At 42.0% G+C, this 23,596-nt stretch overlaps 1 protein-coding gene across 5 annotated transcripts in view; it reads left to right on the forward strand.

Annotated features, from left to right (window-relative positions):
• Positions 1-1,183, forward strand: part of PLEKHA5 (pleckstrin homology domain containing A5) — a 243,509-nt gene extending 242,326 nt beyond the window's left edge. For 4 of the 5 annotated variants that reach the window (XM_029206051.1, XM_029206046.1, XM_029206048.1 and 1 more), the window contains one exon: positions 294-1,146. The gene's annotated coding sequence lies outside the window, so the exon portion shown is untranslated. Of the gene's footprint in view, positions 1-293 lie in introns of all 5 variants that reach the window. The other variant, XM_029206047.1, reaches the window with a different exon arrangement.
• Positions 1,184-23,596: the final 22,413 nt, after the last annotated feature.

Consider the following 23,596-nt stretch of genomic DNA (forward strand, 5'->3'; position numbering starts at 1 on the left):
TAGTAAAGTTGTGCAAACCTCTGCTCATTTTGTCAATCTTTTGGATTCAGCCACAAGTTTGGGTCCTTTTTTTCATCTGAATTGCTGTGCACATATTGCATTATGTGTCTTTGCTTTGTGAATTAAGCTTATGGAAATGAAGAGATGTCCTTCAATTGTATTATGTTTTAGGATTTTCATGGCCATGCTTGTCGGTTCTATTGCTAGAGAATGTGGCTCTTAGTTACTTCAGGAAATGGTCATTAATTAACTTTGCAGGTGTCAAAGTAATTTTACTTCTTTGTATTTTTCAGCTATACTGACTTCTGTTGAAACCCTTCAAAGCTGAGGACATGGACCTTTGGCAATGTGAGAAGATATTGTACAGTATATTTTAAATCTATGAAATTCATAGTTCTGATGCTTTTGGCCACAGAGCATCATTTTATCACTTCTGGAAAATGTTTATTCCAAAACAGCTTTAATGGCCCATATGTACACTCAAGGTTATGTAATGTAATCTCAAGGTTATTATTCTGACACCAGCTTGCTGCTATGATTTCAGAGCACATAAGTAAAGGTGCTTTTTAGTGTGTGGTCTACAGCCAGAGCTTACTTAGTTGCTGATTTCCAGATTTTGATGTTTCTAAAGTCTAGGTGGATTTATATTTCTTTTCACTTTTCAGTACATAAATTTAGTTATTATTTCCAGTGAAGCTTGTTTTCCCTTTTTTTTTTTTCCTTCTTCCTCCCATTTTGGCTACTGCAATGCTTTGTTTCACCCTTGATTTGTAAAAATTTTATATATATATTTAAAATGTGCCATTTTATTACTGCTAAGTGAAGTATGTCCATTTCCTGCTATAATTATTTCTCAGTCAGATTGCATTGTCAGCAGTTATGCCACACTCTTGTCAGCTTAGATACAAATGTTATCGCTTACTTTTTTCTTAAAAAGCAATTTAAAATGTAGGTATTTTGAAGTACTGGGCTTATACTTCATTGGACTAGATGTGTACAGCAATAAGCAGGTTTTCAAATCCAGTACTTAGTTTGTGTACAAATGTAATTATGTTCATTGTGTATATATTATACAATGAGCACATGTAATGTAAGTATTAAAGGCTACTTACTGTTGTTTAAATGCAAATGTTCATATCTCATTTCTTTTTTATCATGTTAAATAAATGTTGATGTTCTTAAATCACTTGTGTTAGAATTTTTGCTCTTCCCATCTAAAATGGAAAGTCTGAGACTTTAAGAGGCTTCTAGATGAAAAAGTAGTTAGTTAATCTTACTGGAAAGAGCATCGTAAAAGAACTGTGTCTGTCATCCAGCTCAGCTCTCCCACGTCAAAGTCGAGAAACTTGAGGCCCAGAGAGAGAAGCTGACTTGGCCACAATCACATTACATTTAATGACAAAATTTGCACCAGCATAAAGCTTTTCTGACTTTTCAACACCACTGGGCAAATGTAGTTTTGTCAAGTCTTCTATACCTATTTCTGTTGGTTTCCGTGTCATAGAAGGCGTCTGCAGCCTCGCTCTGCTTAGTGGACTGAACCTGGGGTTGGGGGGCGGGGGCAGAGTTATTTCTCTGACATGGGTAACTAGAAACCGTTTCATCCTCATAAGCAGAGATCATTGTCTCTTACACCACATTCTCTGCAGATGTTCACGCTCTTCAGAATCAATTACATTTCCTTTCCACTATAACCTTTTGTTCAGGCTATATATTGTTCCCAGAGTACAAGGAAATGCGAGGCTTTGGGATTCCTATATAAAGTTGCTGAAACTAAACTGGTGCTGGTCAGTCTTTTTTTTTTTTTTTCCATGCTATGTTAAAGAGGATTTAGATATAATTTTAAATGCAGATGTATAAGAATTCATCTGCTCCAAACAGAAACACACAAAATGAAGTGCAAATAGATACAGGCTTTAACGTAGGAGGTGAATGAGAAGAGAGGTGAAAATGAGAGAAGAATGTTTAGCTCCCTATATCCATACGAACATGTTTACATATGTTACCTTTTCCTAAAGACACACAGAAGTCTTCTCAGGGGAAATAGTCAACAGATTATGATTTCCCTTTAAGTCATGACACAATGATAGTTACCAATCTTTTATGGGTGTGTTGAGGGGAGAGTTGATGTTATTCTTTGGGATTTGTTTGGGGTGGTTTTATGTGGGGCTTTTGTCTTTATGTTTGCCTGGTATGTGTGTGTGTGTGTGTGTGTGTGTATGGTTTAACTTGAAGCACTTTTTTAAATAAATTTATTTATTTTTATTTTTGGCTGCTTTGGGTCTTCGTTGCTGCACGTGGCTTTCTCTAGTTGCAGCGAGCGGGGGCTACTCTTCATTGCAGTGTGCGGACTTCTCATGGCAGTGGCTTTCTTTGTTGTGGAGCACGGGCTCTAGGCACGCGGGCTTCAGTAATTGTGGCACACGGGCTCAGTAGTTGTGGCTCGTGGGCTCTAGAGTGCAGGCTCAGTAGTTGTGGCGCACGGGCTTAGTTGCTCCACGACGTATGGGATCTTCCCGGACCAGGGCTCGAACCCGTGTCCCCTGCATTGGCAGGCGGATTCTTAACCACTGCACCACCAGGGAAGTCCCGCTGGGCCCCATTCTTAAAATTTCTGATTCTTTCAGTCCGGGGTGTGGCCCAAAAATTTGAATTCTAATTCTAACAGGTTTCCAGGTGATTCTAATGCCGATGCTCCAGGTACCACACCTTGAGAACCACTGGCACATAATAAGGCTGTGTGTTATTTTTTGAATTTTTGTTTTATTTACATGTGGTAGTAAAAAATTAGGATAAATTCAGTTTTTATTTACAAAGGTGTGCACAGAGTGTAGAAAAACTAAAAAAAAATAATGCAACAACTTAGAGATGTTCTACCCCTAGGCCCAAAGGGGTAAGGGGAGAAGTAAGTGGAACCCATAGGAGAGAGTCACTTGAAAGAAGCCTTAATCTTTTTTCAAGAGACCAAGCCAGCCTCAGTGTATGCAACCCTGCAGGGATGGGGCCAGAGCAAGAAGTATTCCCATGGCACTGTCTTATTGCCAGGGCTCCCAATGGCTGAACCCAGTGGGATTCAGAAGTCACAGGAGTTGTGTTGAGTGTGGCCGGGAACTGACGGGGGTTTCCCAGACCTCAGAGGACCCTTGAAGTCAAAACTGTTTTCATTATAACACTAATGTGGTATTTGCCTGTTTCACTTTCATTCCTTCAGTAGTGAATAGCGGCGTTTCCCAAAGGCTATCTGACCTGTGATACGTCAACAGACTGAGTGCAGAAGCAGATGTGGAAATCCAGCTGTCTTCTGTTAATCCCTATAGAAAAGAGCGTTACAACAATGGAAATCAATTTTTTTATTATTAAAAAGCATGTTATTTATGTTAACACGTAGTGGGTTTATTACTGTTATTTTTGATGAATGAGAATATTTTAAATGTTTCTCAGCTTTAATTTCTATTGCCGTAAATGCCAATAGATATAACCCACAAAACAAGCTATTTAGAGTCCTCAATAGTTGTTAAGTTGTGAGAATCCTGAGATTCAAAAGTTTGAGAATCTCTCATATAGTCCTTAGAGGTCAGCCGCCTGTTGCAGGGCACAGTTGAAAGCTTTGAGGGGCGAAGGAGATACCAGCCCACCTTCCTAAGGACAATGCTACTTACAGTCACTACTTGCAGATCACCACCCATCTGCTCCTTGAACTGAAAGCCCCAGTGTCTGTGAGTGATATCCAGAGCCTGTGGGTCCCTCTTGGGTCCTGCAGGCTGCAAATCATTCATAAAAAATGACTCAGAAAGGCGGCGTCCATACATGCAAAAGTGTAGAAAGGCTGAGGCTCTCTGGAATATCTGTTCTCTTTTTCTTTGTCCGCTTCAACACACACTTTTGGCCTTGCCTCGGTCCCCAGCTGTGTTTGAATTTTTACTCTAGCCCCCATACCCAATTCATACTTCCTTATTCATAGCCTTGGGTGATTACGAAAACAGTTCAAAATGGGTAAATGAAGATGTGCCATTCCACGTCAACATGGAGGAGCACCCCTGAAAAAATCCATTACATTATTCACCCAAATGATGTTATTTGTTGTTATACGGTGCGTGATTTATACGGAGACATTCGTGTCACCTGTAAGAAATTGCTATTCTCTGACTGCCGGACTGTCTGGTTCCACCCAGCGTAAGAAAATGAATGATTCAACCCTTTGTATTTGAAGTAGCAACTCACGCTGTTCAGAAACTTGTTCAGCATATACCTTAAAATAGCAGCTGCTCAAAGATCCCTAGCTTTTTTTTCTTTTTTTTTTCCTTGGAGACATAACATATCTCACCAAGATCCTTCCCAAGTGTGTTGGGCTTGTGGAGACATCTGGAAACCGCCAAAGAGCAGGCCTGGAACAGAGCTCATGCCTGTAATATCCTACTGGAAAGTGACAGGGATGTAATGGAGTTGCTGGAATTTCAAACACATTGGCTGCTAGCCGTATCCGCCAACATTGCCCACAGCCAAAGACGAGGGAAGCAGCTGCTTCCAGTAAGTTCCCTGGTCTAACTCGCAATTTACAAAAGAAGGAATAGAAGCGTTCACTAAATGTATGAATTATCAGTGGTAATCAAAGATAGACAAATTAAAATGAGATTACAATGAGATATCTTTTTTACCCATCAGTTTGGAAATGGTGCAAAACAAAGTGATAATGCAGGCTTTCCTGGTGGCGCAGTGGTTGAGAGTCCGCCTGGCGATGCAGGGGATACGGGTTCGTGCCCCGGTCCGGGAGGATCCCACATGCCGCGGAGCAGCTGGGCCCGTGAGCCATGGCCGCTGAGCCTGCGCGTCCGGAGCCTGTGCCCCGCAATGCGAGCAGGCGACAACAGTGAGGGCCCGCGTACTGAAAAAAAAAGGAAAAGAAAAAGTGATAATGCAGTCCACAGTCCATGTTGTGCACTTCAAAATTTGCTGAGAAGTAAACTTATACGATGTTATATGTCAATTATAGCTCAATAAAGCTAGAAAACAATTTTTTTTTTTTTTTTGCGGTACGCGGGCCTCTCACTGATGTGGCCTCGCCCTTTGAGGAGCACAGGCTCCGGACGCGCCGGGCCAGCGGCCATGGCTCACGGGCCCAGCCGCTCCGCGGCATGTGGGGTCTTCCTGGACCGGGGCACGAACCCGTGTCCCCTGAATCGGCAAGCGGACTCCCAACCACTGCGCCACCAGGGAAGCCCTGGAAAACAATTTTAAGACGGCAGATCTCACGTTAACTGTGCTTACTGCCTGCATGCAGACAAAAACACGATGGGACACAGGGACACTCTGGGAAGGGTTAGATGTGTATTATTCCCTTGATTGTTGTGATAGTATTACAGGTCTCTGAATATGTCCGCGTTCATCAAATTGTGCAGTTCTTTGTATATCAATTATACCGCTATAAAGCTATTTTGTTTTGTTTTTTATAATATAAAAATAATAAGTGATAATATCCTGAGTTGGCAGAGTGTAGAGAAAGTTGTAAATTTATATAGAGATAGCCTGGGACCTGGGACCCACTACCAGAGTGCTTGCACCATGCAATAGCTTGGGACCCGGGACCCTTTACTGGCGTGCAGAGTATAAACGCCTCCTCAAGCAACAGCATACAGAGAAACTATAAAGGACTAAAAATAACTGCATGCATGCTGCAGTCCCAGCAGTTATCAACAACAAGCTACAAAAAGGCCACAAAACTACTGCCGTGTCTGAGGTGCCGAGAGCAAAAGCACGATACTGCGCATGACCCCTGCGCACAGCACCACCGAGGGAGGGGGTGGGCAGACCACCTAAGCCACGCCTCTGGTCCCACCCACCAATCCGCCTCGCCCGCACCCATTTGAGGAACCAGCCAGCCATACCCGGAAAACGAGCAAGATCACCTGTTTCTTGTTTTCGTTCCCTGGTGCTGCAGCACGAGCACCAAGAAAGACTTGCGTGAAGTTCTCGTCTGTCCTCTTATCAATTTCTATTGATTAAAGAGTCCAAGGACGCAGGTTAGTAATAATACAGGGCTGGTGGGAGTGTCAATTGATAAAACGTTTCAAAAGTATTTAAAAACGCATACTCTGATCCAACAGTTCTGGGAATTTTTCTTGGAAATAACCTAGTGAGTACCCAGCGGCATTTTGTGGTTTGTTTTGTTAGTGGTTTAAGTAAGGTGTCTATCTCATGCCATTAGAAGTCCAACAGAAGGGCATCCAGGGCTGTCTGGAGACTGAGGGATGCTGTGAGGGAACCGGACTGCCCCCTTCCAGCTCTGCTCTAGGCAGTGACTGCTGGACCTGGGGGCCCCAGGTGCAGGCCCCCTGGGGAGCAGGAAGCCCAGGAGGCAGTATTAGCTGCTTCCATTTCTGTCTCATTGGCCAGACCCAGATGACATGGCCACCGGACCTGCCGGGGTGTCTGAGAAAGCAAGTGTTTATCTTTCCAGCTTTTAGAATTGAACAGGGCAGTGAGAAGGTAGCTGAAGTGGGTGTTGAGTAGGCCAAGCTGCAAAAAGTACCCCACAACCTACATGTCCATCTTTGGGGAACTGTTCAAATAAATGAGAGAATACCCTTCATAAGCAGTCACTTCTTGTGGTGTGGTTAATCTATGAAAAGTGGTTCGCTGTGTATTAAGTGAAAAGAGTAGCTGATAAAATAGTATGTTTCATAGGACTCCATGTTGTTAAAAATACATGTGTACACTATACATTTGCAGAAAAACCTTATATGATAATGTTAATTCTGGATCTTTAAAGATTTCTACATTCCCTGAATTTTTTGACAAGCAATCATGTCTTAGTTTTAGAATAAGAAACAGAAAATAAACGTCCATTTTTAAGTTCTCACTGGACCTGAAACAGGAGGTAAACTAGTCAGTCAGTTAAAATCAACCCGATGAGGCCTTCTGCCCCCACTTGACCTCCACATCTTAGCCCTACCATCCCAACTTTCTGATTCACTAAGTCTGGAGCGTATCCAAGGAAGCCGCATTTTTTTTTTTTAACTATTTCATGTTTTAGATGAACTGTTAGTAAGCTGTAATTTACATAAAATATACCCATTCAAAGTGTACAGTTAGGTGATTTTTTCTTTTTTTGGCAAATATGTATGCCCCATCTAACCTCTACCACAATCAAGGTATAGATCATTTCCATCTGATTGAGGCCTTCTTCCCCTAAGTGACCTCCAAATCTTAGCCATGAGACTTTCTAGAATGATTCAAAACCAAGTATAACGAGAAAACCGTAACACCCAAAAATGTTCCCTTGTACCTTGGCAAATCATGTCCCCAACCCACCCCTGGCAACCTCCACCCCAGGCAACCACTGATGTACTTCCTGACCCTGTGGATTGGTTTTGCTTTATCTAGAGTTTTGTATAAATAGACTCATATATTCCCCAGTGAATTGCCTTCACAGAGTCAAAAATCAATTGAAAAAAGAATTTTATATACATAAAACATATATTTTATATAATATATATGTTACATATTATGTTATAAATTATATATAATAAATATGTAATATATAATAAAAATTATGTACACATTTTATATATGATTATATATGTAATATAATTATATATATATTATATAATTATATATATGTGTGTGTGTGTGTGTGTGTGTGTTTCTGGACTCTCCATTCTGTTCCGTTGGTCTGTATGTCTGTTCTTTCCCCAGTGTGACATTATCTGGATTACTGTAATATGTCTTGAAATCGGATAGTGTAAGTTCTCCATCTTTGTTCTTCATATTTAAGATTGTTTTGGCTAGTCTAGGTCCTTTGCATTTCTATTTCAGGACTCAATTTGATAATGCTTTGTTAAGGAATTTTTGTGTTTATCCTTCACAAGCAATATTACTCTGCAGCTTTCATTTCTTATAATGACTTTGTCTGGTTTTGGTGTTGTCAGATAGTGACCTCATACATAGAAGGGTTTCCTCTTCTATTTTCTGAAAGAGTTTGTGTGTTATTTCTTCCTTAAATGTTTAATAGAATTCACCAGTGAAGCCATATGAGCATGGAGTTTTCTTTGCAGAAAGGTATTTAACTATAAATTTTATTTAATTATTACATATAGGACTATTCCAATTTTTAATTTTTTCTTGAAATAGTTTTAGTAATTTATGTCTCCAGTGAATTGGCCCATTTCATTGATTGGCATAAAGTTGTTCATGCTACTCCCTTATTAACGCTTTAATATCTTCAAAGATGTCCCCTCTTTTATTCCTGATATTGATAATTTGTATATTCCTTTTCTTTTTTCTTAATCACTCTAGCTAGAGTTTATCCATTTTATTGATTGTGTTTGATGGATTGTGTTTCCTTTCAAATATTTTCTAATTTCCTTTGCAAATTCTCTGACCAATGAGTTACAAGGAAATTTGTTGTTTAATTTCCAGATATCTGGGCAGCTTTCCAGATAACTTCTGTAATTAATTTCCAGTTTAATTCTATTGTACTAAAAAGGAACATTCTGTAGTTTTTCAGTCATTTTACGTTTATTGGGATTTATGTCTCCAAATTTTCTCTCTCTCAGTAAATGTTTCATGTGTACTTGAAGAGATAATGTTGTTCACATCTTTTGTGTCCTTCAAGATATTCTATCTTCTTCTATCCGTTGCTGAGAGCAGTATTGGAAGCTTCAACTAAAATTGTGATTGTGGGTTTGTCTATCTCTCCCTTTGGTTCTGTCAGGTTTCACCTAGCATATCTTGAAATTTTGATATTAGGTACATGCATATTTAAGATTGCTATGTCTTCTGAATGAATTGACTTTTTTTGTCATTATGAAATGTATTGCTCTTTAACTCTGGTGAAATTCCTTGTCCTTATGTCTGTTACCCAAAAACTGGGTTAGCCTCTTGGTGGGTATCAAGCCGAAAGACACAACCAAGCGAAAGATCTGGATTAAGGAAGGATTTATTATTACTTGCAGCAAGTAGGGAGAACACCAGGGATCCTTCCCAAAGCAGTGTCTCCCTGGACACCAAAATTGGGTAAGTTTTAAGCTAAGCGTTCATGCATATTCATGAAGGGGCTTGGGTGGTCCAGTCCAAGCTTTAGTTGACTGAAGTCACTGAGGATCAGAAAAAGTCAACATCATCATCCCTTAGATTCCAGTTAATCTGGTGGTTAAGCAACGGAGGAGGAATTTAAATTCTGCAAGACAGCATAAGACAGTGCTTTAGGCCAGTCTTTACCATTGAAATAGAACTGGGTGTCTTTACAACTGGTTTGTTATCTTTGCTTTTGTTACTTCACTTGCCTGATAACAGTCCTCTGTTTCTGCATTTTTTGTTCCCTGAAGGTCATTGATTACTGAGACCTGTTCAAGGGCAAGCATTGTGGCTAGGCTTGGATCACAAAATGCCTTAGGCCAAAAATGGCTTCCCTTATGTCAAGAAAGCCCTGCCTGGTTCTCTATCTTCAGCGACCCCTTGCCTTATCTGCTTGCATGTCTACTTTGTCTGGTATTAATATAGGAACATCACCCTTTTTATGATTAGTGTTTGCATCATATATCTTCTTCTACTTTTTACTTTCATCCTATATATGTCTTTATATTTAAAGTGCATTTCTTTTTTTTTAAATTTTCTTTATTTTTGGCTGCACTAGGTCTTCGTTGCTGCACGTGGGCTTTCTCTAGTTGTGGCAAGTGGGGCTACTCGTCGTTGCAGTGCGTGGGCTTCTCATTGCAGTGGCTTCTCTTGTTGCAGAGCATGGGCTCTAGGCTCGCGGACTTCAGTAGCTGTGGCACGCGGGCTCAGTAGTTGTCGCTCGTGGGCTCTAGAGCGCAGGTTCAGTACTTGTGGTGCACAGGCTTAGTTGGTCTGCGGCATGTGCGGTCTTCCCCGACCAGGGATTGAACCCGTGTCCCCTGCATTGGCAGGCGGATTCTTTTTTTTTTTTTTTTTTTTTTTTGCACGGTATGCGGGCCTCTCACTGTTGTGGCCTCTCCCACTGCGGAGCACAGGCTCCGGACGCGCAGGCTCAACGGCCGTGGCTCACGGGCCCAGCCGCTCCACGGCATGTGGGATCCTCCCGGACCGGGGCACGAACCCGTGTCCCCTGCATCGGCAGGCGGACTCTCAACCACTGCGCCACCAGGGAAGCCCGGCCGGCGGATTCTTAACCACTGCGCCACCAGGTAAGCCCAACATGGTTGAATTTTTTTGTTTGTTTATTTGTTTTGTTTTGTTGCTGAGCCATGAGGCTTGCAGGATGTTAGTTCCCCAACCAGGGATTGAAGCCGGGCCATGGCAGTGAAAGCTCCAAGTCCTAACCATTGGACCACCAGGGAATTCCCTCAACATGGTTGAGTTTAAATCGACCATCTTGCTATATGTTTGCTATTATCTCATCTGTTCTTTAGCCTTTTTTTCTTTTTTTTTTCTTTTGAATTGAGTGCTATCTCTGCTTGGGATCTCCCTCCCTGCACCATTGTCCTTAAAATGCCTCTGGAGCAAAGTAGGGCTTATCTCATTGGTTTCACTTCTCTCAGCTTTGTTCACAGTCCTGCACTCTTGTTGTCCACTGTCTGAAAAGAGTAGTTTCATATATTTTGTCCAGTTTTCTAGTTGTTTACAGAGGGAGGGTGTACGCAGTCCCAGCCACCCAATCAGGGTTTGAAATTAAATTCTAGAATAAGTGGTGTTAAAATATCTAAAATAGGCCCAAGATGGAGTTGCTCACGCTAAGCCCCACATCAGCAAACCAAAACTTCACCAAGTTTCTCTCCTCAGCTCGCCCAGAAAAGGAAGACCTAGGTCAACCAGTCTGCACTTGCCAGCTCAGCACAAGTTACCTGACCCAGCTAGAGTTCCCCTTTACCCCATATAAGGAAGGTAGTCCCGCTTTAACCAATCAGGGAGTGCCTTGTACCTTCTAGCTTTTGTCTATAAAATCTCTAGCCTTGCACAGCTCTTTGGAGTGCCTTTCTATCTGCTAGATTGGATGCTACCTGATTCATGAATTGCTGAATAAAAGCTTACTGGATCAGTACATTGTCTGTGGGCTTAATAGTATTTAACAAGTTTAATTTAAGCAGAATTAATTAGAAGTATGTATCTACTAGGCAGGAAAATATTTCTAATACTTATTTCTGTTCTCATTCATTCAGCCAAGTTTTACTGAATGCCTACTAAGTGCCAAAGCACTTGGTATGGCTCTTGGAGATGCAATGTGAGCAAAAATAGATATGGCCTCTGCAGACTTTTAGTTTGGGTAAGGAGGTACTAACAGGAATTCAACCATGTGGTTATTTGTCCTAGAAAATTCTTATGAAAGCATGTAAAGGAAGCGATCTAGCAGGTGTGGTAGAGATGGTGGGGAAGACTTTCTCACGGAAGCAAATTTGAGCTGAGATCTGAAGAGTGAGTAGGAGTTAATTAGTAGAAGGGGAACAAGCCGGGGGCTTAGGACAGGCTTTGGTGGTAGAAGGAGCCTGAAATCGAGCCAGACGTGATTGCAGTCCTCAGCAGAAAATCAGCAGTTCTCTACTGCTTGAGGTATCTTGAGCAGGAGATTGACATGATCGGATCTGCCTTTTGAATAGATAAGTGTGTCATTCTTGTGTATGCATACGATGAAAAGATTCCACTGCATTGAACATAAACGGACCAGGACAACACGTTTCAGCATGAACACTTCACACTAACAGGAGCTTAATTGAGTTGCGGGTGGAGAGCAGTGGCAGAATGACACATGCAATGTGACTTTATCTCTATGAGGCGTTAAAACATTCAAGAAAATATACAGATACACAAAGGGACGCATACTAATGTTGTAAAAGTATACAGATATGTGAGGAAATGATAGAGGTACCTACCATGCTGATATGAGTGTTTATCTGCAATATTTAAATACAGGTAGACTGAGGAGAGGAGAATATGATTGGAGAGGGTTACAAGAGGGACACAACCAGGTGTATTTTTATTTTGTTAATTTATTTACTTAGGCCATGCCACGCGGCTTGTGGGCTCTTAGTTCCCTGACCAGAGATTGAACCCAGGCCCTTGGCAGTGAAAGCACAGAGTCCTAACCACTGGACCGCCAGGGAGTTCCCTATTTTTATTTTCTTAACACGTGAGTTGGATACATGAATATACATTATTCCTTACTCCTTTCCGTATGTCTGAAATACTTTATTAACATCACTTTGCAATACGGAGACGAGATTAGAAAAGATCGAGAATAGATATGGAATAAAAATAATAATTGAGATGGAAAAGCTCTAGGAGATCATTATAGCAGTCTACTTGAGAGATGATGATAGCTTAGACAGGTGAAGTGATAACAAGTTGGAGAAATCTAGCCGTATTTGAGTAACATTTATATCTAGGAGGTAAAATCAACAAGATCAGCATATGCTTACATCTGATCCATGTACCTTTCTGTCCATTTTCTTTTCTAAGGCTCTCTTGATTATATCTACTTAGATCTGATGCCAAAAGCTCTGTGCACCAGTGCCAAGTTGAATCTCGGAGACAGAGTTTGGAGTGAAGTAGAGAAGAATAGTTTTATTGCTTTGCCAGGCAAAGAGGGACACAGTGGGCTCCTGCCCCCAAAAAACTATGTGTCGCAACCCAGGAGGATTTGATGTGGAGTTTTATAGCAGCGGTTCAAGGGTGGGGTTGCTGATAAGATTAGGGTGTGTGCAGGGCCTGCAGTCCTCTAACCTTGTCTCAGGTAATCTTGATGAGCTTCTCTGGTTCCTGGCCTCGGGTGGTTTCCTGGCTCCTCCTCCCTTGATTAGCAACTGTTTGAATCTGCCCTTTGGAACTCAGGAAAGGTCATGGAGGTTGGATTCTATTTCCTACAAGCAAGAAAATGGGACAGAAAGGCTTGTGTGCCCAGGAGCCTCACAGGATCCTGCCCGGTTTCAGTTCCACCCTCAATGCCACTATGATCTCCCACCTGGATTACTACACCAGCCTCTAAACCAAACGCAGAGTTACCTCTTACGTTCAGTCTATTTTCTTCGTTTTTTGGCCGCACCGCAGGACCTGTGGGATTTTAGTTCCCTGACCAGGGATCAAACCCGTGCCCCCTCTAGTGGAAGCATGGAGTCCTAACCACTGGACTGCCAGGAAAGTCCCTCAATCTATTTTCTTTCCTTTTTTAAAAAAAAAAATTATTTATTTATTTGGCTGCACCGGATCTTCATTGCCACGTGCGGGGTATTTAGTTGCAGTGTGCGGGATCTTTACTTGCGGCATGCAGGATCTTTAGTTGTGGCATGCAGACTCTTAGTTGCCGTGTGCATGTGGGATGTATTTCCCTGACCAGGGTTGGAACCCAGGTCCCCTGCATTGGGAGCACGGAGACTTAACCACTGGACCACCAGTGAAGTCCCTGGGATTTCCATTTGGGGTGATGAAGAAGTTTTGTAACTAGATAGTGGTGACGTTTTTACACAAGATAGTTGTGAACGTACTTAATGCCACTGAATTGCACGCTTTAAAATGGTAAATTTTATCTTACGTGTATTTTACCATAATAGTTTTAAAAAAGACAGAGGGCTTCAGAGTCTGTGCACTTAATCCTCTCACTACCCTGTCCCCTCAAATCTGACTGCTGGCACACGCTTCACGGAATGTAGAGACGCAAACACTCACTCACACACACTCTGCCCTTGTCTAAGAAATGCCTACTTACCCTTGAGTCAGCTTAGACCTCACTCTTCTAGACGCCTTTCTGGACTGTGTCACCCCTCTCAGGATGAAACTCTCCTCTTTTGTGTCCCTCGCAGCTTTAACTTCTCCCCTATCACAGCACTTAGTAACCACTGAGGCCAGCGACTACATGTGTGTATCATCGCTGTATCCCTGCCACTTAGCAGAGTGCTTTGCACATAGTAAATCTTCACTGAATGCATAAGTATGTCATAAATGTTTGTTGTTTTTTAATATGGGCAAACTTGTTTTATTGAGCTTCGCTTCATTGCGCTTTGCAGATTTGTCTTTTTTACAAATTGAAGGTTTGGGGCAACCCCACGTTGAGCAAGTCTATTGGAACCGTTTTTCCAACAGCATTTGCCCACTTTGCTTTTCTGTGTCACATTTTGGTAATTCTTGGCAATATTTCAAATGTTTTCATTATTATTATATCCGTGATGGTGATCTGTGATCAGTGATCTTTGATGTTACTGCTACACAACCTGCTGAAGGCTCAGATGATGGTTAGTGTTGCTTAGAAAATGGACTCAAATGATGACCAAAATCTGTTCACAGAAGTCATGACAACTGACATTAAACGTATGTTTTTTGTTTTGGCAGTTTGTTTTTGCTTTTTTGTTGTTGATGTTTTGGCTACACCGCGAGGCATGCGGAACGTCCCCAACCAGGGATCGAACCCATGTCCCATGCAGTGGAAGCGCAGAGTTTTAACCACTGGACCACCAGGGATTTCCTAAACATGTGTTTTAAAGGATGATGATGGAATTAATTCTAAAAACCTCCTTTGGGCTTCCCTGGTGGCACAGCGGTTAAGAATCTGCCTGCCAATGCAGGGGACACGGGTTTGAGCCCTGGTCCGGGAAGATCCCACATGCCACAGAGCAGCTAAGCCCATGTGCCACAACTAATGAGCCTGCACTCTAGAGCCCGCGAGCCACAACTACTGAGCCCGTGCACCACAACTGCTGAAGCCCACGCACCTAGAGCCCGTGCTCTGCAGCAAGAGAAGCCACTGCGAGAGAAGCCCGCGCACTGCAAAGAACCAAAGCCAGCCAGCCAGCCAGCCAGCCAGCCATAAATAAATAAATAAATAAATAAATAAATAAATAAACAAACCTCCTTTGAGGATCCACCGTATTTCCAGCGTTGTGCTGCATGTTGTGTAGGATGTATAAGACATAGTTACAGCACAGAGGGACACTCTGTTAGCACTGCCCAAACAAAGAGGACACCCACAACTACTTGCTCTAGTTGAATGACAGTGAACCCTGCCTTTCTCCCTTCCTACCAGGGATCACTTGTTCAGCAAGGTACTGGGGATGGTGGCATGAACCAGACTGTGGTCACTGCTTACGGTTTACCCAACCATCTGCCCATCCTCAGACATCATAACTTCCCCCAAAGTTTCCTCTTCTGTATGTAAAAGAAGTTGGGAAATTCCCCAGTCCTGTACTTGGCTCTAAGGAGAAGCTCAAAAACTATTAGTTCTCTTTGCCCCCTCTCCATCCTCCCAAGGGCTGCGAAAGAAGGGCTGTGTGTTCTGGAAGCCCGGCTCCAAGTTCAACCATTTGATAGACTAAAATGTTTCTTAATAAAAGAGAAACTAGAAACTTACGAAGAGAATGCCTGCCTTTTTGTAGAAACATGGCTTTTAAGTTGTTAATGATATCTAGGTTCAATGGAACTATAATGATTAGAGAATCAAATCTCTGTCAGAGCAGAAGTCTATGTGATTTTTCTAGAGAGAAGGCCATTAAAAGACACTTTCTCTACCAAATTATTATTATTATTATTTTTTCCGGTAAGCAGGCCTCTCACTGTTGTGGCCTCTCCTGTTGCAGAGCACAGGCTCCAGACACACAGGCTCAGCGGCCATGGCTCACGGGCCCAGCCACTCCGCGGCATGTGGGATCGTCCCGGAACAGGGCACGATCCCGTGTCCCCTGCATTGGCAGGCGGACTCTGAACCACTGCGCCACCAGGGAAGCCAACCAAATTCTTATTTTACCTCCTAAGATTTCTTCCCAACTAAGATATCCTATCTTTGCTAGCTGTTTCTCCAGCCTGTTGCATCTTGCCTACAAAGATAACAAACAAATTAACATTAATAAAGCACAATCTTGCTGGCAGGTTGGATGAGAAGGCTTTCAATATGAGAAATTGCTCTGGAACTATGGTGGAAGGTAACATGGGTTATAATGTGAACCGGTTTGCAGGGTAGAAATTGAGACATAGATGTAGAGAACAAATGTATGGACACCAAGAGGGGAAAGTGGCGGGGTGGGGGCAGTGGTGGTGGGATGAACTGGGAAGATTGGGATTGACATGTATACACTGATGTGTATAAAATTGACGACTAATAAGAACCTGCTGTATAAAAAAATAAAATTCAAAAATTCAAAAAAAAATTTAAAAAAGAAAACTCTGTGAATGTTATATATATAAGTATATGTTATATGTATATACCAAATCAATCAGTCAATCACTGTGAATGTTCAGCGATTCCTAGTGGTGACCTCTTGTTATAGCAGGGAAATAAACTCAATGTGTAGACAGATTCAGAAATGAGGGGAGAAACACAAGGGTTATTTTTCTACCCCTAGCATCTCACTTAAAACATTCAGGTACAAGGGACTTCCCCAGCGGTCCAGTGGTTATGACTCCACCTTTCAATGCAGGGGGCATGGGTTTGATCCCTGGTCAGGGAACTAAGATCCCACATGCCTTGGGGTGCAGCCAAAAAATTAAAAAATAAATAAAAATAAATAAATAAATTGCACATATCTTTAAAACTTTTTCAGATGTGAAATAGTTGTGTTTAAATGAAGAATCTAGGCCAACTCACTCAGCTTGTTGGACACTGGTGCCAAGGAGACCAAAGGCTTCCCCCCAGGGGACCAAGGGATTCAGACACAGGCACATTTTCTTCCATCATCACCACCTCTAATCCTGCTTTGTCACCTCAAAAACAATGCTGTAAATTCCCAAGGGATTTAAGAAAGCAGTGTAGACAGAACCTTTTCAACACTCCTGGGGAAAGTGTGTCTTTATATTTTCTTTAACATATCAGTAGCATCCTCTTCACATTCAAGGGCCTGCCTGATCTTAAAAAATAAACTTAAGAAACTTAAATTAAGTGAATAATGTTGAAGTTCATGTTCAAGGGCAGCGTGCCTCTTGACAAAGGAGACTTGGACGCATAAGAGCCTCACATGTGTAAGTGCTTTAGATCCTGATTTCCTTTTAGGTCACAGGTCTCTTTTCCCTTGCCAACCTCATACATAATGCAGTGGTATCCACTTTCAGTGAAAGCTTGATTGATTTCTTCTCTTTCAAAAGCAATCATGAGAATGAAGCAATTAAACTTAATAACACACAGTAGAAAGAAAACAGCTCTGTTTGTGTTTCAGTCTTACCTCAGGAACATCATATGGCTTTTGCATAATTTTAAAGAATTTTATAACAATAGTTACATGGATTTTTTTTGGGGGGGGTGGTATACTCTTAATTGAATCAACCTGTCCAAACAGCTCACAATTTATGAAGTTGAAGTGTTCTTAAGTAATTGGATAGGAGGTTTCTTAGTAGGATCTTAAAGGGCATTTCGAGTGAATAAGGACAGCATTGTAGATGTAACTTATGACTTGGGTTTATCTTACAAATAGGCAGATATTAATGACCTAATGTCCTATCTCTTCCAAAATGATATAGAGCAACAAATTATTGTCATTTATTTTAATCAGCAAAGAGTTAAAAACTTCCTGAAGTGTTTCTTTAAATTTTTAATTAACTTCTTCATTTAGATTTCCCTCCTAATCAACATGCAGGTACACCCGGTAACTATTTCTTTCTTGTTCTTATTAATCTGCCAATGTTATGCTTTTCATAAAAATATAGAGAATACTTTTTATAAACTAATTGGAACCAGATAAATTAAATCTACATTTTATTTCTTTATTTCTTTTTTTTTAATAAATTTATTTATTTTATTTATTTATTTTTGGCTGTGTTGGGTTTTCGTTGCTGCGGTGGGCTTTCTCTAGTTGCGTCAAGCAGGGGCTGCTCTTCGTTCCAGTGTGTCGGCTTCTCACTGCAGTGGCTTCTCTTGTTGCGGAGCACGGGCTCTAGACGTGTGGGCTTCAGTAGTTGTGACTCATGGGCTCTGGAGCACAGGCTCAGTAGTTGTGGTGTACGGGCTTAGTTGTTCCGCAGCAAGTAGGATCTCCTGGACCAGGGTTCGAACCTGTGTCCCCTACATTGGCAGGCAGATTCTTAACCACTGCACCACCAGGGAAGCCCCTACATTTTAGTTCTAATCTAATTTTCACAGAGTTTTAGAAGTTTGAGTTCGGGGCTTTCCTAAAGGGAAACCCCGGAGTAATTCTTAGCTCTGAGGCTTTTCACAGCACCTTACCAATAAATATAATCTATCCATTTAGGTAGAAAATTTAAAAACTTTTTAAAGATATTTTGGCTGTTTTAATAGGTGTGTAGTAGTGCTACAGCAACTCTCATTCATTTCTGATGGGAATGCAAAATTGTACAACCACTTTGGAAGATAGCTTGGCAGTTTCTTAGAAAACTAAACATACTCTTAGCGTACAATCCAGCAATCACACTCTTTGGTATTTACCCAAATGAACTGAAAATTTGTGTTCACACAGAAAACATGAACACAAGTTTATCTCAGCTTTATTCTTAATTGCCAAAACTGGAAGCAACCAAGATGTCCTTCAGGAGGTGAATGGATAAATAAATTGTGGTACCTCCAGACAATGGAATATTATTCAGCACTAAAAAGTAATGGGCAATCAAGCCATGAAAAGAGAAGGAAGAGCCTTAAATGCATACTACTTCATGAAAGAAGCCATTTTGGAAAGGCTCCATAGTGTATGATTTCAACTGTATGACATTCTGGAAAAGGCAAGACTATGGAGACAGTAAAAACATTAGTGGTTTCCAGGGGTTAGAGGGCGGGAGGGAAGAATAGGCAGAGCACAGAGGATTTTTAGGGCAGGAAACTCTTCTGTGTGATACTCTAATGATGGATGTCATTATACGTTTGTCCAAACCATAGAATGTACAACACCAAAAGTGAACCCTAACATGCACTATGGACTTTGGGTGATTCTGATGTGTCAGTATAGGTTCATCAGTTGTAACGAATGTACCACTCTGGTGCTGGATAGGGGGAGAAGTTATGTGTGTAGGGATAGAGGTATATGAGAACTCTACTCTGCTTCACTTTGCTGTGAGCCTAAAACAGCACTAAAAAGTAAAGTTTTGATTTAAAAAATGTATTGAGCACTTCCTACTTTGAGCTAAGCAATGTGCTAGAGATACAAAGGTGGATTCTGACAACATATCTGCCTTGAAAGAGCTCACAGTCTTGCAGGGAAACAAAGAAACACTTGATGCTCTAATGGAATGATGGGTGTTGCTGCCGTGAAAGTGTATCTTTCATATAGGGAGATCCAAAGATGGGATTTTCTTCTATGGGCTGGGGAACACAAGGAAAGGATTTCCAGAGGAAATGGAAGTGAGGTTTGGTGAGACGGTGGTGATTAGAGTTCTTCTCTACTGTGCTACAACCAGACACCAAAGAAATGATTCTTAGTGTTGTCTCCTTTCCACTCCCTAAAAAATGTGTAACTGAGAGGGAACTAGGGAGGGAGACATACCAACCAATGTTTTACTTGCTCTTATGAGCAGCCCAGGATGAGGTCCAAATGACCATTGAAAATATTAAAAGATTCTATTCTTCAAACATTTATTCAGTACCTATTAGGAACCAAATGATGAGTGGAAGAGAATTTGGTCAAGTTCATAAACTACATAATCAACCCATGCTTCAGCCTCCAGCTTTTCTCACTTTATATTCTGTCCCCCGTGATATCGGGACTAGCCCTAGACAGAAACATCTGGAAGCACATCATTGTCTCAGGTGAATATCTCCAGCTGCATGTTTGACATCTCCACTTGAATGTCTCAAAAGCACCTTTAATACAACGTGCTGAAAACTGAGTTCACACACTTTCGCTCTAAACCTAGTTCTCCTCCAGTTCTTAGCTCATGATTGGCGTCACTCTCTGTGCAGCTGCGCAGACGGACCCCCAAGGAGCTATCGCAGTCATGGCTCTTCCTGCCTTACCCCCGACATCTGCCTCCCAGTCCTGCTGTTGGACCTTCGTATTCCTCAAGCGTATGCTCTTCTCTTCATCTCTTCCTCCGTCTCCCAGATCAAACTACCATCAACACTAACTTTTTATCTCCCCCCAATCCATTTTCCCCCTGCACAAAAGTGGAAACTTGAGCACATCCTTCCACTTAAAATCTGTAGTATCATAAATAATAAAGATTTAGGGAGTTCCCTCGTGGTCCAGTGGTTAGGACTCTGCGCTTCCACTGCAGGGAGCACAATCTCTGGTAGGGGAACTAAGATCCCGCAAGCCACATGGCCAAAAATAATAATAATAAAGATTTAGTCTCTGTCCCTGGTTCCTGGCATATAGCTCCTAAAACCCTTGGAATCTCTGGAGTGATAAGAAAATCTTTTGTATTCTATTGAGGTGATTGGTGTCTGGGGACACCTAGATAGCTCTAGGCTAGGGACTGTTCACCAGGAAAGACCAAACCATGTGATTAGAGGGTTGGAACTTTCACACACACCCTCCACACCCGACCTCTGGAGAGGGGAGAGGGGCTGGGGGTTGAGACCAATCACCAAGTCCAATCACCAATGACCAATGATTTAACCATTTGTGCCTGTATAATGAAACCTCCATAAAATCCTGTAAATAATGGAGTTTGGAGAGCTCCTAGTTGGTGAACACATCAAGGTACTGGGAGGATGGCCCACCCACCCAGAAAGGTCATGGAAACTTCAAGCCTCTTCCCCCATACCCGGCCCTACGCATCTTTTCCACTGGCTGTTCTTGAGTTCTATCTTTTATAATAAACCAGTAACAGCAGGTAAAGCAATTTCCTCAGCTCTGTGAGTCATTCTAGCCAATTCCTAAATCTGAGGAGACGGTTCTGGGAACCCCCAAATTATAGTCGGCCATTCAGAAGTAAGAGTGTTCTGGACTTGCATTTGGCATCTGAGGTGGGAGCAGTCTTGTGGGACTGAGCCCTTTAACCTGTGGGGTCTAACTCCGGGTAGATAGTGTCAGAATTGAATTGAATTAATCTTGCACATTAAGTATAAGTGCAGCCACTTAATGTGCAAGATTATTATAAGTGTATAAGTAAAAACAGCCCAAAACCCTTCAAAGGGTTTCCATTGTTTATGGACCAAAGACCAAAATCCCTTAAGGTCCCACAAAGTGCTGCACTCTCTCTGGCTCACACCTGCTCCTTTTTCAGCCTAACTGTGAGCTGTTCTCCTGGGTCACCAGTGCTCCAGTAGTTCTCCTTGCCTAATAAATATTAGGTTTCATGACCTGTTCAAAATTTTGTGTCAGTTCAGGAAAAATAATATGAATCATTTTGAAAGAGTCACCAGGTGTAAGATTAACCTCATTAAAAAAAAACAAAAACCGGGGCTTCCCTGGTGGCGCAGTGGTTGAGAGTCCGCCTGCCGATGCAGGGGACACGGGTTCGTGCCCTGGTCCGGGAAGATCCCACATGCCGCGGAGCGGCTGTGCCCGTGAGCCATGGCCGCTGAGCCTGCGTGTCTGGAGCCTGTGCTCCTCAACGGGAGAGGCCACAACACTGAGGGGCCCGCGTACCGCAAAAAAAAAAAAAAAAGTTTGTGTATCTGTTCACCTGCTGAAGAACATCTTGGTTGTTTCCAAGTTTTGGTAACTATGAATAACGCTGCTATAAACATGTGTATGCAAGTTTTTATGTAGACATAACTCTTCAGCACACTTGGGTAAATACCAAGAAACACAATTAATTGCTGGATTGCATGGTAAGAGTATGTTCAGTTTTGTAAGAGACTGCCAAACTGTCTTCCAAAGTGGCATTTTGCCTTAAGCCAGCAAAGAATGAGAGTTCCTGCGGTTCCTGTGGCTCCTCGCCAGCATTTGGTATTATCAGTGTTTTGGATTTTCACCATTCTAATAGGTGTGTAGTGATATCTTATTGTTTTAATTTGTAATTCCCTAATAATATATAATGTTGAGCATCTTTTCATATACTTACTTGCCATCTGTATATCTTCTCTGTTCAAGTCCTGTACATTTAAAAAATCTTTTTTGGGGGGTGCCTTGCCACACGACTTGCGGGATCTTGTTTCCCCAATGAGGGATTGAACCCAGGCTCCGGCACTGAAAGCACTGAGTCCTAACCACTGGACAACCAGGGAATTTCCATCCAGTGCATTTTTAATCAGGTTGTTTGTTCATTTTCTGATTGCGAGGCTTTCCCCCCGCCAGACACCAAATATATGGTGTCTTTTCCAACACCATCAATTCTCCAATTCTCTGACACCAACATGGTATCCAACAATTCCATTCATGTGGCAATGTCTACCTGGAGTTAGCATCAGATCCCACAAGTTAAAGGGCTCAGGCTCAAAAGACTGTCCCACTTCAGATGCCAACTGCAAATGACATACCCAGGCTACATACAGTTTTGCCTGACCAACTACAAATTCAGGGGTTCTCATGAGCCACTCTCATGTTCAATAATTTGCTACAATGGCTCACAAAACTCAGGAAAGCATTTTAATTATATTTAGGATAAAGGATGCAACTCATGAAGAGTCAAATGGAGAGATTCACAGGACAAAGTATGGGGGTAGGAGGAATCAAGAAGCTTTCACACCCACTCTGTATATACCACCCTCCTAGTACTTTAATGGGTTCACCAACTCTCTTAGAGCTCAATGTCCAGCCTCCTGAGGTTGGTGGGTGGAGCTGAGAGCTCTGACTCTCTAATCATTAGGTCTAGGTTATCTAAAGGCCCCACCATGAGCCACCTCATTAGCATAAATCCATTGTGGTGGAAGGGGCTGGTTATGAATAAAAAGATAACTACTATTACTCAGAAAATTCCTCGGGTTTTAGGAGTTCTGTGTTAGGAACTGGGGGCAAAGACCAAATATATTTTCACGATACCCAATTATTGTTGAGTTTTAAGAGATCTTTGTATATTTTGGATAACAGTCCATCATCAGATATGTCTTTTACAAATATTTTCTCCCAGTCTGTGGCTTGTCTTTTCATTCTTTTGGCAATGTCCTTCACTGAGCAGAAGTTTTTAATTTTAATAAAAAATAGCTCATCAATTGTTTCTTTTATGGATCATGCTTCTGGTGTTATCTTTTTTTCTTTCTTTCTTTTCTTTCTTTTATTTTTTTGGCTGTGATGCACAGCTTGTGGGATCTTAATTCCCTGACCACGGATTGAACCCGTGCCCTTGGCAGTGAACGTGCAGAGTCCTAACCACTGGACCACCAGGGAATTCCTCTGGTGTTGTATTTAAAAAGGCATCCACCATACTCATGGTTTTCTAGGTTTTCTCCTAATCTGTCTTCTAGGAGTTGTATACTTTTTACATTTTACATTTAGGTCTATGATCCTTTTTTCTTTCTTTTTTTTTTTTTTTTGTGGTACGCGGGCCTCCCACCGCTGTGGAGCACAGGCTCTGGACGTGCAGGCTCAGCGGCCATGGCTCACGGGCCCAGCCGCTCCACGGCATGTGGGATCCTCCCGGACCAGGGCACGAACCCGTGTCCCCTGTATAAGCAGGCGGACTCCCAACCACTGCACCACCAGGGAAGCCCTGTGATCCATTTTGAGTTAACTTTTGTGAAGGATGTAAAGTCTGTGTCTAGATTCATTTTTTTTTTTCTTTTTGGATGTGGATATCCAGTTGTTACAGATTTTGCTCCTTTGTCAAATGTATATTTTGAGTTAAAAAAAGGTATGGCACAGATTAATATTTTGCTACGCTA

This window comes from Monodon monoceros, unplaced genomic scaffold, assembly GCF_005190385.1.
Source record: "Monodon monoceros isolate NGI ecotype Baffin Bay Population unplaced genomic scaffold, NGI_Narwhal_1 Super_Scaffold_6, whole genome shotgun sequence".
NCBI classification, from domain to species: Eukaryota; Metazoa; Chordata; class Mammalia; order Artiodactyla; family Monodontidae; genus Monodon; species Monodon monoceros.